Here is a 12500-nt window from a genome sequence, read left to right on the forward strand (position 1 = left end):
GCTTGGTTCTCTCCGGGCATCCAAAGTGGTTATTTTTTCATTCGTGTGTTTGTCAAATTTCAACTCGTTACTTTATCGTCCTGCTTTATTGTTTAGTTTATAGTTAGTTTTGGTTTGAATTTCCTGTAACTCGTAATTAATTAATCCTGTTCTGCGCCTCGTGTGCGGCCTTGTACCCCTGTCGGTGTTGTTAACTTAAGTCCCCTACATCGTGTTTTGCTTGGCTCTCAGTTTTTCCCTTCTACACCGAACGTAATACTCTCTGTCTAACGTTTTAAATCCCCCCCCCTCCCCCCCCACCCCCCAAAAAAAAAAAAAAAACATTTATTTTTTCCTTTCTCCACGTGTGCCGTTGTCTCATCCTGTACTTTCTGTCCAGGTGTATCGCGGTGCTTTTCGCCCCGCCCCCATTATCTCCTTGCCATCCACCTTTTGCCCTGTTCACGTGACTCGTGGTGGTCCCTCTCGGCCCTCCCCCGTTGGTATTTTGTGCATATAAGATTGTTCACGGTTCTGTTTAAATATTATTTTAAATATGTTTAACCTTTCCCCTTCAGTGGTTTATTCAGTGGTATATTACAACACGCTGTTTTTCTTCCTATTTAAAAGGCTTTTCTCAATTTCCTCTCCAACTCATTCCACGTCAAAAAAAAGAAATTCAATATCTTATACGTCTCCCTCACTACATGGTCTAAATTCACATTCATTCCATCCCTCCTCCATCGTTCTGAATCGGATTGCTAACTTGAAAATCACAACAAACCCAATTTGTTATCAATGTTCGTCTTTCATGAATCATCCACTTTCTAAACTCCCCTCTTGCCCCTCCCCTCCAAATCCGCCCCCTTGCACCTACACTCCTAAACTCCCCCCTTTCCCCTCCACTCTTAAACTCCCCCCTTGCCCCTCCACTCCTGAACTCCCCCCCTGCCCTTCCCCTCCTAAAGTCCCCCCTTGCCCCTCCCCTCCAAATCCCCCCCCTTGCCCCTCCACTCCTGAACTCCCCCCTTGCCCTTCCCCTCATAAACTCCTCCCTTGCCCCTCCCCTCCAAATCCCCCCCCTTGCCCCTACACTCCTAAACTCCCCCCTTGCCCCTCCACTACTAGACTCCCCCCTTGCCCCTCCCCTCCTAAACTCCCCCCTTGCCCCTCCCCTCCTAAACTACCACCTCACTCCTCCCCTTCAAAACTCCCCCCCAACTCCTCCCATTCAAATCTCCCCCCTATACCATTCCTCTCAAATTCTCCCTCCTCCCCCCCTCCTCAAAGTTGCCTCCTCCCCACCTCGTCTCCCTTCTATCTCATGCCTCCACCCCCCCCAACCTTCTACTGTCCCATGCCCCCCCTCAAACAACCCCTCACTCTGCCTCATCCCTTCACCACCAAACCTTTCATCCTCCTCATCCTTCCTTTTCTTGGAACTCTTCTGTAATCTCTGACACACTATCAACTGCTCTCCCTACCTCCCCCTCTCATCCTTCATCTTACCCCTACTCCTCCCCTCCCCTGTCCTGTACCCGATGCTCCCCCTCTCTCTTCTTTAACGGTATGGACCTCAAACATCCGGGGCCTTCGCTCAAACCTGACTGATCTCTCCATACAGGTTGCTTCTGACAATCCAGACTTGATCTGCTTAACAGAGACTTTCCTCCTTCAAGATGTCTCTGATTCCTCAATATCTCGTCCTGGTTACTCCCTCTTCCGGTATGATAGACCTGAGCCTCGTCCTGGTGGTGGGGTAGCTATCTTTATCAAAAACTCTCTTCCTCATTCTCCTTGCACTGCCCTCTCTCCTCCTCACCCCCAGGAGTACCTCTGGCTACGGCTTCCTCTCCGCTCCCACCTTTTGTTCATATGTGTTCTGTACCGTCCCTCAAACAGTGATGACTCAATTTACATTTCACTCTCTGACAACATGGACCAACTTCTATCCACTCATCCCAACTCTCTCTTCCTCATATGTGGTGACTTCAACTCTCATCATGCCACCTGGTTGGGTGTGGGTTCCTCTCTCACCAGTCATGGCACCTCAGCAAAGGACTTCTGTGACTCACTGGGATTGACACAATCTGTCAATTTCCCGACCCGGATCTCAGCCAATGGAGTTTCTTCTCTTCTAGACTTGGTTATGACAAACTTCCCTGCTAATGTCTGCTGCTCTTCTTCTGCTCCAATCGGTTCTTCTGATCATGTGCTTGTCAAAGTGGACATCTCTCTGGCCATTCTCAGAGAGCCTCCTCAGCGTCGAAGAGTCTGGCATTTCACTCAGGCCGACTGGGACGGGCTTCAAGCAGCCATCAATCGTCTGGATTGGTCTCCCATCTCCACTGCCTCTGACATCAATTCTTCCTGGGAATTCTTCCAAAGCAAACTGATCTCTCTCATGCACAGATTTATCCCATCTCGTCTTCAGTTGTCTTACCCTTCCTCCCGTCCATGGTACACCGAATCTTGTGGTGAGGCAGTTGCCCTGAAACAACTTGCCTTTGCCTCTTGGAAGGCTAATCCAACTGAAGGCAATCTCAGTTCCTTCCACCAAGCTCGGAACAAGTGTGTGTCTACCCTCAGGAGTGCCAGGAAGCACGATCTCTCCTCACTCAAGAACGAACTCTCAAACCTGTCTCCTTCCTCCAAATCCTGGTGGCGTCTGGTCAAATCGGTTTCTGGTGTTTGTTCCCCCTCCATCCCCTCCCTTACCTCAAATGGCCACACAGTTGACATCGCATGTGACAAAGCCGAATGCCTCAACTCTGTGTTTGCCTCAAAATCTTTAGTCCCAAACCCATCTCTCTCTGTTCCCACCTTTCCCAGTCGAACCCAACTGCTCCTGGACTCTGTGTCCTTCTCTCCTGACAAGGTGGAGGAGTTTTTGTCTAACCTCGACTCTGATTCTGCAACTGGACCAGACGGCATCAGCCCACGGGTCCTAAAATCCTGCTCTACCACTCTATCTCACCCTCTCTCTGTTCTTTTCACCCTATCTTTTGCTCAAGGTCATCTGCCAGCATCCTGGAAATCAGCAAACATTACCGCTTTACACAAAAAAGGTGCAAAAACAGATCCTTTTTGTAGTGAAATCGTATCCGTACTGAACCCGGGTGGGGATGCTCGCTGCGCGCTGTCATTGTTGTCACCGCTAGGGGCGGGACTATAAGACCCGTAGCTGTGTCGGTGCTCCGAGACTTCTCCCTTGTGACATGTTACATCGGTAGCCTCGTTAATGGTACGCCTTTATAGAATATCTAGCTTGCTTGCATTGACTGTTATGAATGGCTTCATGAGATGTAGCATCGTATGCTTATTGTGTATTTCTACTTACAGGAATGATGTGATGATCTAAATGCAATTAAACCAAACCGTTGGACTTAAGTTGTGCGGACCTGAATGGTTTTTCACAACACTTAATTGCATTTAAGATCTGCTGACATGGCTGGCAACAAGGCGCTGACGGTGTCCATTTTCAGCGCCGACCCACAAGCCACGGACGGAGGCTTGCAACTCAAGCACTGGCTCCGACAACTGGAGCATCTCTTTGATGAGCCTGAGACCGCTCCGACGCCTGCCGCGAAGCTGGCGATATTACACTCAAAAATCGACTACCGGGTCTACCACGCGATCGCTCAATGCACGACGTATGATCTTACCATCGCGGAGCTCAAGCGGCTTTACATAAAAGAAAAAAGCCCTGTGTATGCGCGTTATTTGCTGCAGACGCGACGGCAGCAGCCCAACGAAGCTATGGACCATTACGCCCAGGAGCTCCGGCAGCTTTTGCTGGATAGCGTCAGGGAGCCACGGACTCCCGAGCAGGCTAAGGATGATCGTCTTTTAGATGCCTTCATAGCAGGGGTCTCCTCCCAGGAGCTACGTCTCAAACTCTTGGAGAAGACCGACCTGACCTTCGCTACGGCGGTTGAGCAAGCGACAGCGTATACTGAAGCCTGATGATGATGCAATCTGATGCTGATGCGTATACTGATGCGTAATCTGATGCGTATACTGATGCAATCGAACGCCTATGATCGCACGCGCCTTTTGGCGGGTACCTCACTACACGCCCGGCCGGAGAGTGCTACTGACGAGGACGTGGATCCGCCTGCTGAACACCGGGATGCTCCGGAGGATGACCCTGCCCTGACAGCTGCCGTTTCGACCAGCAGACCCAAGGTCTTGCGCGGGGCCGCATGTTTTTTTTGTGGAGGGCCTCGTCATGCCCGAGTCGTGTGTCCGGCACGTGACGCTATTTGCCATTTGTGCTCGCTAAAGGGACATTACGCGAAAGTGTGCAAGAAAACGGCACGCGGCTCGCGGCCCTTCGACTCGCGCAGCCGCGGACGCGCGGGCGCAGCAACCTTGAACGGGCTCATAGCAGAGCCCACGAGCACAGCGCCTTACCCGACTTCGAAAGGGAGGGCCCCTCTCTGCGGCCCGCTGGGCGCTCAGACGACCTTGACTGGCGCCACCGGACAGCCACCACCGTCTCATTCTCCATCGGGGACAAAGGCCGTGTCCTTGGCCAAACCTCAGGCCACGCAAGGGGCTTTGACACTTTGCCAAGCCCCTCGTACTCCTCGAGTCGTCCACGAGCTAACGGCGGCCCCCGCCACGTCAAAAGAGTTAAGGCAGCTTTCGAATACTACGGAAGCCTCTTGTCAAAGCGACCAAAAACGTAAAAAGGCGATTTCGAATACTACGGAAGCCTTATGTCAAAGCGACCAAAATTGTCAAAAGGCGATTTCGGATCCTACAGAAGCCTTTATCTGCCAGGAGTGTCAAAAGGCGATGACAAATACTACGGAGGCCTTCTCTCGTCGGATTTTGAATCGCGAAACACCGGAATGCTGGGGAAAGCCCTCTGATGACGATAATGGAATCCCCATGGTCAACGCAGACTCCGGCCACGATCGCAAAACTGCTGCTGGTGTAGGATCCACCCGCGAGGCTGGTCCGACCCATTCGGGGGGCTCAGTCCCGCTCCCAGCTGCCTCGTCTGGCCTAGCTCAAGCCCTTATTCCCCTTATGGTTGAGGGCCATTGTGTTCAGGCCTTGGTGGATACCGGATCTACGGATAGTTTTATCGACCAGCGACTTGTGCTCAGGCATGGATGGCGGATCGGGCGGTCTACGAGACGGATCTTCATGGCTTCCCAGGGACTTCGGCTCAGCACAAAAGGGGAATGCCGATTGAAACTCGTGCTAAAGGGACGGGTTTTCCCTGATGTACACCTTATGGTTTTACCCGCATTATGTGCTGATATTCTGCTAGGACACGATTTTCTTAAGCTGCATGGACGTCTGGTAATGGAGTTCGGTGGGCCTGACACTCTTGTTGTGGGGGCGGACGACGCGCTGACGGTGTGCCCCCTAGCGCAAATGGACGTCCGGCCGCTTTCGCTGTTCCCCAATCTAACCTCCGACTGTACCCCTGTCGCGGTAAAATCGCGACGCTACTCTCACGCGGACATGCAATTCATTGCGGACGAAACGGCTCAGCTCTTGAAAGACGGCATTATAGAACCTAGTAGGTCGCCGTGGCGCGCCCAGGTCTTAGTGGTGCACAGCGAGGCCCATCGCAAACGCATGGTAATCGACTATTCCCAAACGATTAACCGCTTTACACAGCTGGATGCCTACCCCCTTCCGGGGATGGACGCGCTAGTGCAACAGGTGTCCCAGTATTCGGTCTATAGTACTCTCGATCTCCGTAGTGCGTACCACCAGATCCCTATCTCTAGGGCGGATCGTATCTATACCGCTTTCGAGTCGGGGCAGCGGTTGTACCAATTTACACGATTGCCTTTTGGGGTAACGAACGGAGTCGCTTGTTTCCAGAGGGCCATGGATGACCTCGTTGCGCGGGAGCACTTAACCGATGTTTTCGTCCACCTCGATAACCTTACGGTTTGTGGATATGACCAAGGGCACCATGATGCTAATCTGAAGCGCTTCCTTGAGGTCGCGCAACGGTATCACTTAACTATGAACGAGGATAAGTGCCAATACTCCCTACGCACCATAGATCTTCTGGGGTACACCGTGACCCATGGCTCTGTCTCTCCGGATAAGGAGCGTCTGCGACCTTTGCTCGACATGGCCCCTCCCTGCGATCGGGCGTCCCTGAAACGCGACCTTGGGCTGTTCGCCCATTACTCCAAATGGGTGCAAAATTTCTCCGCGAAACTTCGCCCCCTTGTGGCCTGCGACACCTTTCCCCTGAGTACGGCCGCATTGACGGCCTTTGAAGGTCTTAAGACCGACATCGCCCGAGCCGCCGTAGCGACCATCGACGAGAGCGGCTCGTTCGTCCTCGAAAGTGACGCCTCGGATCAGGCCATCGCGGCGACCCTCTCCCAAGGGGGGCGCCCCGTGGCTTTCTTTTCACGGACTCTTACTTCCGCTGAGCGGAGGCACTCATCCGTTGAAAAGGAAGCGTATGCGATCGTCGAGTCTATTCGGCGATGGCGCCCGTACCTACTCGGGCGGAGCTTCCAAATCATCACGGACCAGCAAAGCGTTGCGTTCATGTACGACACCTTACACGCCCAGCGCATTAAGAACGAGAAAATCACTCGCTGGCGTATCGAACTCGCCGACTTCTGTTACACCATCAAATATCGCCCAGGGAAGGATAACCAGGCCGCCGATGCCTTATCACGCCCGACTACATGTGCTGGTATCACCTCGTTGGAGGGCCTACGGGTGCTGCATGCCACTGCGGGCCATCCCGGCGTAACGCGTTTCGCTCACTTCGTGCGGAGTGGGAATCTCCCTTACTCAATTGACGATATCCGCCGTATCTGTCGCGACTGCGCTATCTGTGCGGAAATCAAACCGCGTTTCTATAACCCTCCTATGGGGACTCTGGTGAAGGCTACACGCCCGTGGGAACGCTTGGCGATGGATTTCAAGGGCCCTTTGCCGGTGTCGAGCGGCTCTCGCTATCTGCTCACTATCGTTGATGAGTACTCACGATTCCCCTTTGCTTATATGTGCGCGGACATGACTGCTGCCACGGTGATGCGATGCTTACAGAACTTGTTCTCAATGTTCGGTTACCCGGCCTATGTCCATACCGACCGGGGTGCAGTCTTCTTGTCTCAGGAGGTGCGCGGCTATCTGCTCCAAAACAACATTGCGTCTAGTTACACCACGCCGTACAGACCCCAGGCTAATGGGCAGATCGAACGCTTCAACGGGATTATCTGGAGGGCCGTCATGCTCCATCTCCGGACCCACAGTCGGGGCCTCGATAAATGGGCTTGGTCGCTACCTGCGGCGTTGAATTCAATCCGGGCACTCCTGAGTACGGCAACCAACCAAACTCCCCACGAGCGACTTTTCCACCACCCCAGGAGCTCGGGGTGTATACGGTCTTTGCCCAGTTGGCTCGCTGGGCCCGGGCCGGCCTACCTTAAACGGGCGGTTCGCGCGAGCAAGTACGACCCCCTTGTGGACAAAGTGCAGATTCTCCAGGCTAATCCTGAGCATGCTCGTGTGATGACGTCTGATGGTCGTGAGACTACTGTCTCCGTTCGTCATCTTGCCCCTTGCGGGGTCGACGACCTTAGTAGGGAATCGGACGAACCGGTCGAACCCATCTATGAGACTATGGCCTCTCCCGACGCTCCCATCGCCGACAGTCCACCGACCCTCTCCCCGTCAAGACTGCCCGGGTCCGACGACTTGGCGTTACCCCCTTCATCACCCGACCCTGTTGACGCCTCTGACACCGGGGATACAGAATTACGAGATGCCGTACCCAGGGAATTTCGAACGCGTGCTGGCAGAGAAATTCGCCGCCCGGCCCGATACGGTTGGGCCGACTGATCCACCGCACCCTATTCATGCTGACGCTCTCTCGCTTTTAGCCACGCGGCCGTATAATTCTGACGGGGGGGTGAATGTAGTGAAATCGTATCCGTACTGAACCCGGGTGGGGATGCTCGCTGCGCGCTGTCATTGTTGTCACCGCTAGGGGCGGGACTATAAGACCCGTAGCTGTGTCGGTGCTCCGAGACTTCTCCCTTGTGACATGTTACATCGGTAGCCTCGTTAATGGTACGCCTTTATAGAATATCTAGCTTGCTTGCATTGACTGTTATGAATGGCTTCATGAGATGTCGCATCGTATGCTTATTGTGTATTTCTACTTACAGGAATGATGTGATGATCTAAATGCAATTAAACCAAACCGTTGGACTTAAGTTGTGCGGACCTGAATGGTTTTTCACAACACTTTTAACTACAGACCAATCAGCCTGCTCCCAATTATCAGCAAAGTCATGGAATCCATCATTGCTTCAGATATGAAATCTTTCCTCTTCTCCAATGGCTTGATCTCTGATCATCAATTTGGATTCAGACCAGGTCACTCTACTCTGGACATGCTGCTTCTCCTGTCTCAACAATGGATGGAGGTCCTCAATGCCAAACAGGAAATTAGAGCTGTCTCCCTCGACATATCACGTGCCTTCGATACGGTCTGGCACCCAGCTCTGCTCACCAAACTCTACTCCTATGGTATCCATGGAAATCTCCATGCATGGCTTGAGGACTTCCTCTCTGGTCGTAGTCAACGTGTGGCCCTGAATGGATTTCTCTCATCTCCCCTTCCTGTTCAAGCTGGAGTTCCCCAAGGCAGTGTGCTGGGCCCTGTGCTTTTTCTGGTCTTTATCAATGATCTCTCCGACTCTCTGGAAAATCCTCTCTATCTCTTTGCTGATGACTCCACTCTCTGCCGCTCCATTCCTCTTCCCTCAGATCGGCAGTCTGCAGCCTCCTCACTCTCTGAAGACCTGGACAAAATCACAGACTGGTCAAACAAGTGGAACATGTCTTTCAATCCTGACAAATCTCACACTCTTACTATGTCTCTCCGAAAAGATCGACTGGACAACCCTCCCATCTACTTTCTCAACAATCCTCTCCAAGAAGTTCTGTCGCTCAAGCTTTTGGGTCTCACTATCTGCCATGATCTTTCTTGGGAAAACCACATTTCCAAGCTGGCCTGCAAAGCCAGTCGCCGACTGGGCATCCTCCGTCGTGCGAAGTCCTTCCTAGGCACACCTGAGCTCCTCACCACATACAAGGCTTTCATCCGCAGCTCAATGGAATACTGTTCTCCCCTATGGGCTGGTGCTCCTGCCTCACACCTAGCTCGGCTTCACGCTGTTGAAACCAAAGCTTTCAGAATCATTGGAATCTCCCGCGATGAAGCTATCTCTGAGGGCCTTTCACTCACTCACCGCAGGCAGGTAGGTGGTCTTTCTGTCTTCTACCGACTCCTCTCCGGCCTTGCTCCCCCAGCTCTCTCTGTGCTCTGTCCCCCAAATATTCCTACAGGTCGCACAAGATCTGCCAGCAAGCCTCTGATGGTTAAACTGCCAAAATCTCGACTCTCTGCTCACCTTCACTCCTTCATTCCTCTTTTCTCCCGCCTCTGGAACAAACTCCCACACTCCCTTCAATCCCATTCCTCCCTCCAGGTCTTTAAAACAGCTGTTCACCACCATCTCTTATCTTCCCCCATCCAAAACCTTGATCTTTTCTACCCCCGCTAATTCACCCCAGATCCACCTTGTTTGAAATTCCAACTTCTTTCCTGGAAGTCCTGGCAGTGTCCATATGTTTTATACCTCTCCCACCGCCACCTTCCCATGCCCCCCCCCCCAAAGCCCTCGCCCTCTCTCAGATCTCTCGATGTCTCCATGTCTCTCGGTCCCTGCTCGCAAATGTTGTGTTTGTGTCCTTCCCCCTCTCTCCCCATCTTGTCTACCGCTCCCGATGTTATATGTTTTATGTGTCGGTTTGTCTTTCTGTGTGATTAATGTTCGCTCTTTCACGAGCCTCGATCTTGTATACAAAAAAAAGAAGAAAAAAAAATAAATAAAAAAGTGCAGTAGCAGTAGGGCAGCATTCGCTGCCCCCTTGGTCTTGGTTCGTTTGATTGCCCCAAGCCGCCATTGAACATGCGGTCTCAGGCCGAGGAAAAAGGGGGCGGGACACAAGAATAAGGTGTGGCCCTGTCAACGTCTCGTCAAGGGGCGGACCGGTGAGCTCTGAAAGCCAACCAGGGCCGAGGCAAGCTCACCGTTGGGCGTGTCCTGGGAGCCGGCGGCTTGATCTGAAAACGCCATATAAAAGCGGCTGCGAGGGACTGCTTCAAGAGATGAGAGAGGGATGAGTGCGTCGACAGATGAAAGAGAGGAGAGCTGAGTGCGAAGGTCCGAGGTGGGAGAGGAGAAGACGCTGAGAGTGGGTCCGTTGGCAACGACAATCTCACCGTCTATTCACATTGTCAGACCGCGTGAAACTAATACGTGCAGCTGCCGCCGGGTTTCGCCTAAAGCCGGGAGCGTGGACTGGAGCGGACTTCGACGCTGTGCATCTACCCGGACCTTCCTGCCCTGCCAGTCTGCCTGGACCTTCTCCTCCTTCCAGCCATTCCTTCCTGCCATTCCCTATTCGTGTGAGTCTGTTTGTTTGTCTGGGGTTGTAAGTAAGACTGTATAGTTAAGCTTGCCCTGTGTCCTTTTGCTCTTCTTCTTCTGTATATTACTTTTGTTTCCTCTTATTTGGGTTTTTGTATATAATTAATAAACCCACTCTCTGTTCTTCTTATTTTCTGGGTTTTCTCTTATTCGATCGTTTGCGTCCTTTCTTTCAATTGAGTACCTGTGGCACGATTCGGCCAACGCTATAATCGGGTTTAGTCTCTTGTTGACGGCCCGAGTCACAGCTCGCTTCGCTCGGCGCATCCAATCACGCTGCGGCCCGGGTGGGAGTATCTCCTCGCTTACGGCCGGTGGTGGTAATTAGGTAGTGGGACGGATTGGGCTTACAACCATACTCACCACCGACCGGAAGTGACGTCATACCCCCAGGACCGGTCAGACGGCCAGCTTAACAGGACAAGGGGATTAACCCCCCCATGCTAACGGGAGTGCCGTCCCCCCGGATCCGTAACAACTATATATATATGGCAAAAGGTGGCACAAAAATATAATTGTTCCAGACATAAGGACAATCTTACAAAGGCAGAGCGACGAGCACTTCACAATCTCCAAAACAATGAAAAGATAGTCATAAAGCCAGCAGATAAAGGTACTGCCATTGTCATTATGTCGACTACCGATTACGTTGCAGAAGGTAATCGTCAACTACATAGTGATACTTACAAAGAGCTCCCATCCGACCCTACCCTTTTACATCTTGAAGAGGTTAAAAAGGTAGTAGATTCTATTCGGGTGGATAAAACCATCAAATCTCGCTTGGTTCCGAAAGATCCTCATTGCCCTAACCTTTATTTTCTTCCTAAAATACACAAGGTAAACAATCCAGGTAGACCAATCGTATCTGGCTGCACATGTCCAACTGTTCTCATATCAAAATTTGTTGACTGTCATTTATGTCCTCTCGTGTTGAAGCTCTCCTCATACCTCAAGGACACAACCAGTTTTCTGACCCACATCCAAGGATTGAACAGAATATACTCACCTTTCAACTCCCAAACCATTTTAGTCACAGCAGATGTTACATCCCTCTACACTAATATTCCACATTCAGAAGGCCTGTCTGCATGCCGCAAAGCCCTCGATACACGACAAGTCCCAATGCCACCTACTCAAGACCTTATGCGCCTATTAGAACTGACACTCAAACTGAATAATTTCCAATTCAACGGACGACATTACATTCAAACTCAAGGTACCGCTATGGGTACCCCTGTTGCACCATCGTACGCTAACATCTTCATGGGAATGATAGAGGCCAAGATCAATGCACAACCTCATCACGGAATCTTGGAAAAATCCTGGGTACGTTATATTGATGACATCCAGTTCATCTGGTCAAAATCCCCCCGTAGTCTCATCCAATTCCAAAATGAATTAAATTTGATTCATCCGACCATCAAGTTCACATTCGACAGCTCACAGTCCGAAGTTCACTTTCTAGACACATCACTCACGCTTCAAAATAACAGACTCGAAACAGAACTATACACCAAACCAACAGACACTCACTCTTACCTTCTCCCTTCTTCATCTCATCCTAAACATACAATTGCAAGCATACCATACAGTCAAGCACTCAGAGTAAGACGCATTTGCTCAACAAAAATGGCAGAAGAAACTTCTCTCTGCCAATTAGAAACACACTTCATTGCAAGAAACTATGACCCTCACTCTGTGCAAGAAGCAATAACCCGAGCAAAACACATACCGAGAGCAGACCTTCTGACTTACAAACCCAAACCTGCAACTAACCGTGTCCCACTGGTAACCACCTACTCTGCTACCTCATCCCAATTGCCAAGTACATTCTGAATAAGGCCCTTCCTCTCCTCCATCAATCAGAAACACTCGGCACCACATTTCCTCAACCTCCACTAACATCATTTCGACGTGGTCGGACACTCAGGGACCTCTTGGTAAAAGCAAAGCACCCACAGCCCCACAACAAGGAAACTAGGATCCCTGGCTTCTATAAATGCACAGCAA

Source organism: Myxine glutinosa, chromosome 7, assembly GCF_964187855.1.
Source record: "Myxine glutinosa chromosome 7, kmMyxGlut1.1, whole genome shotgun sequence".
In the NCBI taxonomy this organism is placed as follows: Eukaryota; Metazoa; Chordata; class Myxini; order Myxiniformes; family Myxinidae; genus Myxine; species Myxine glutinosa.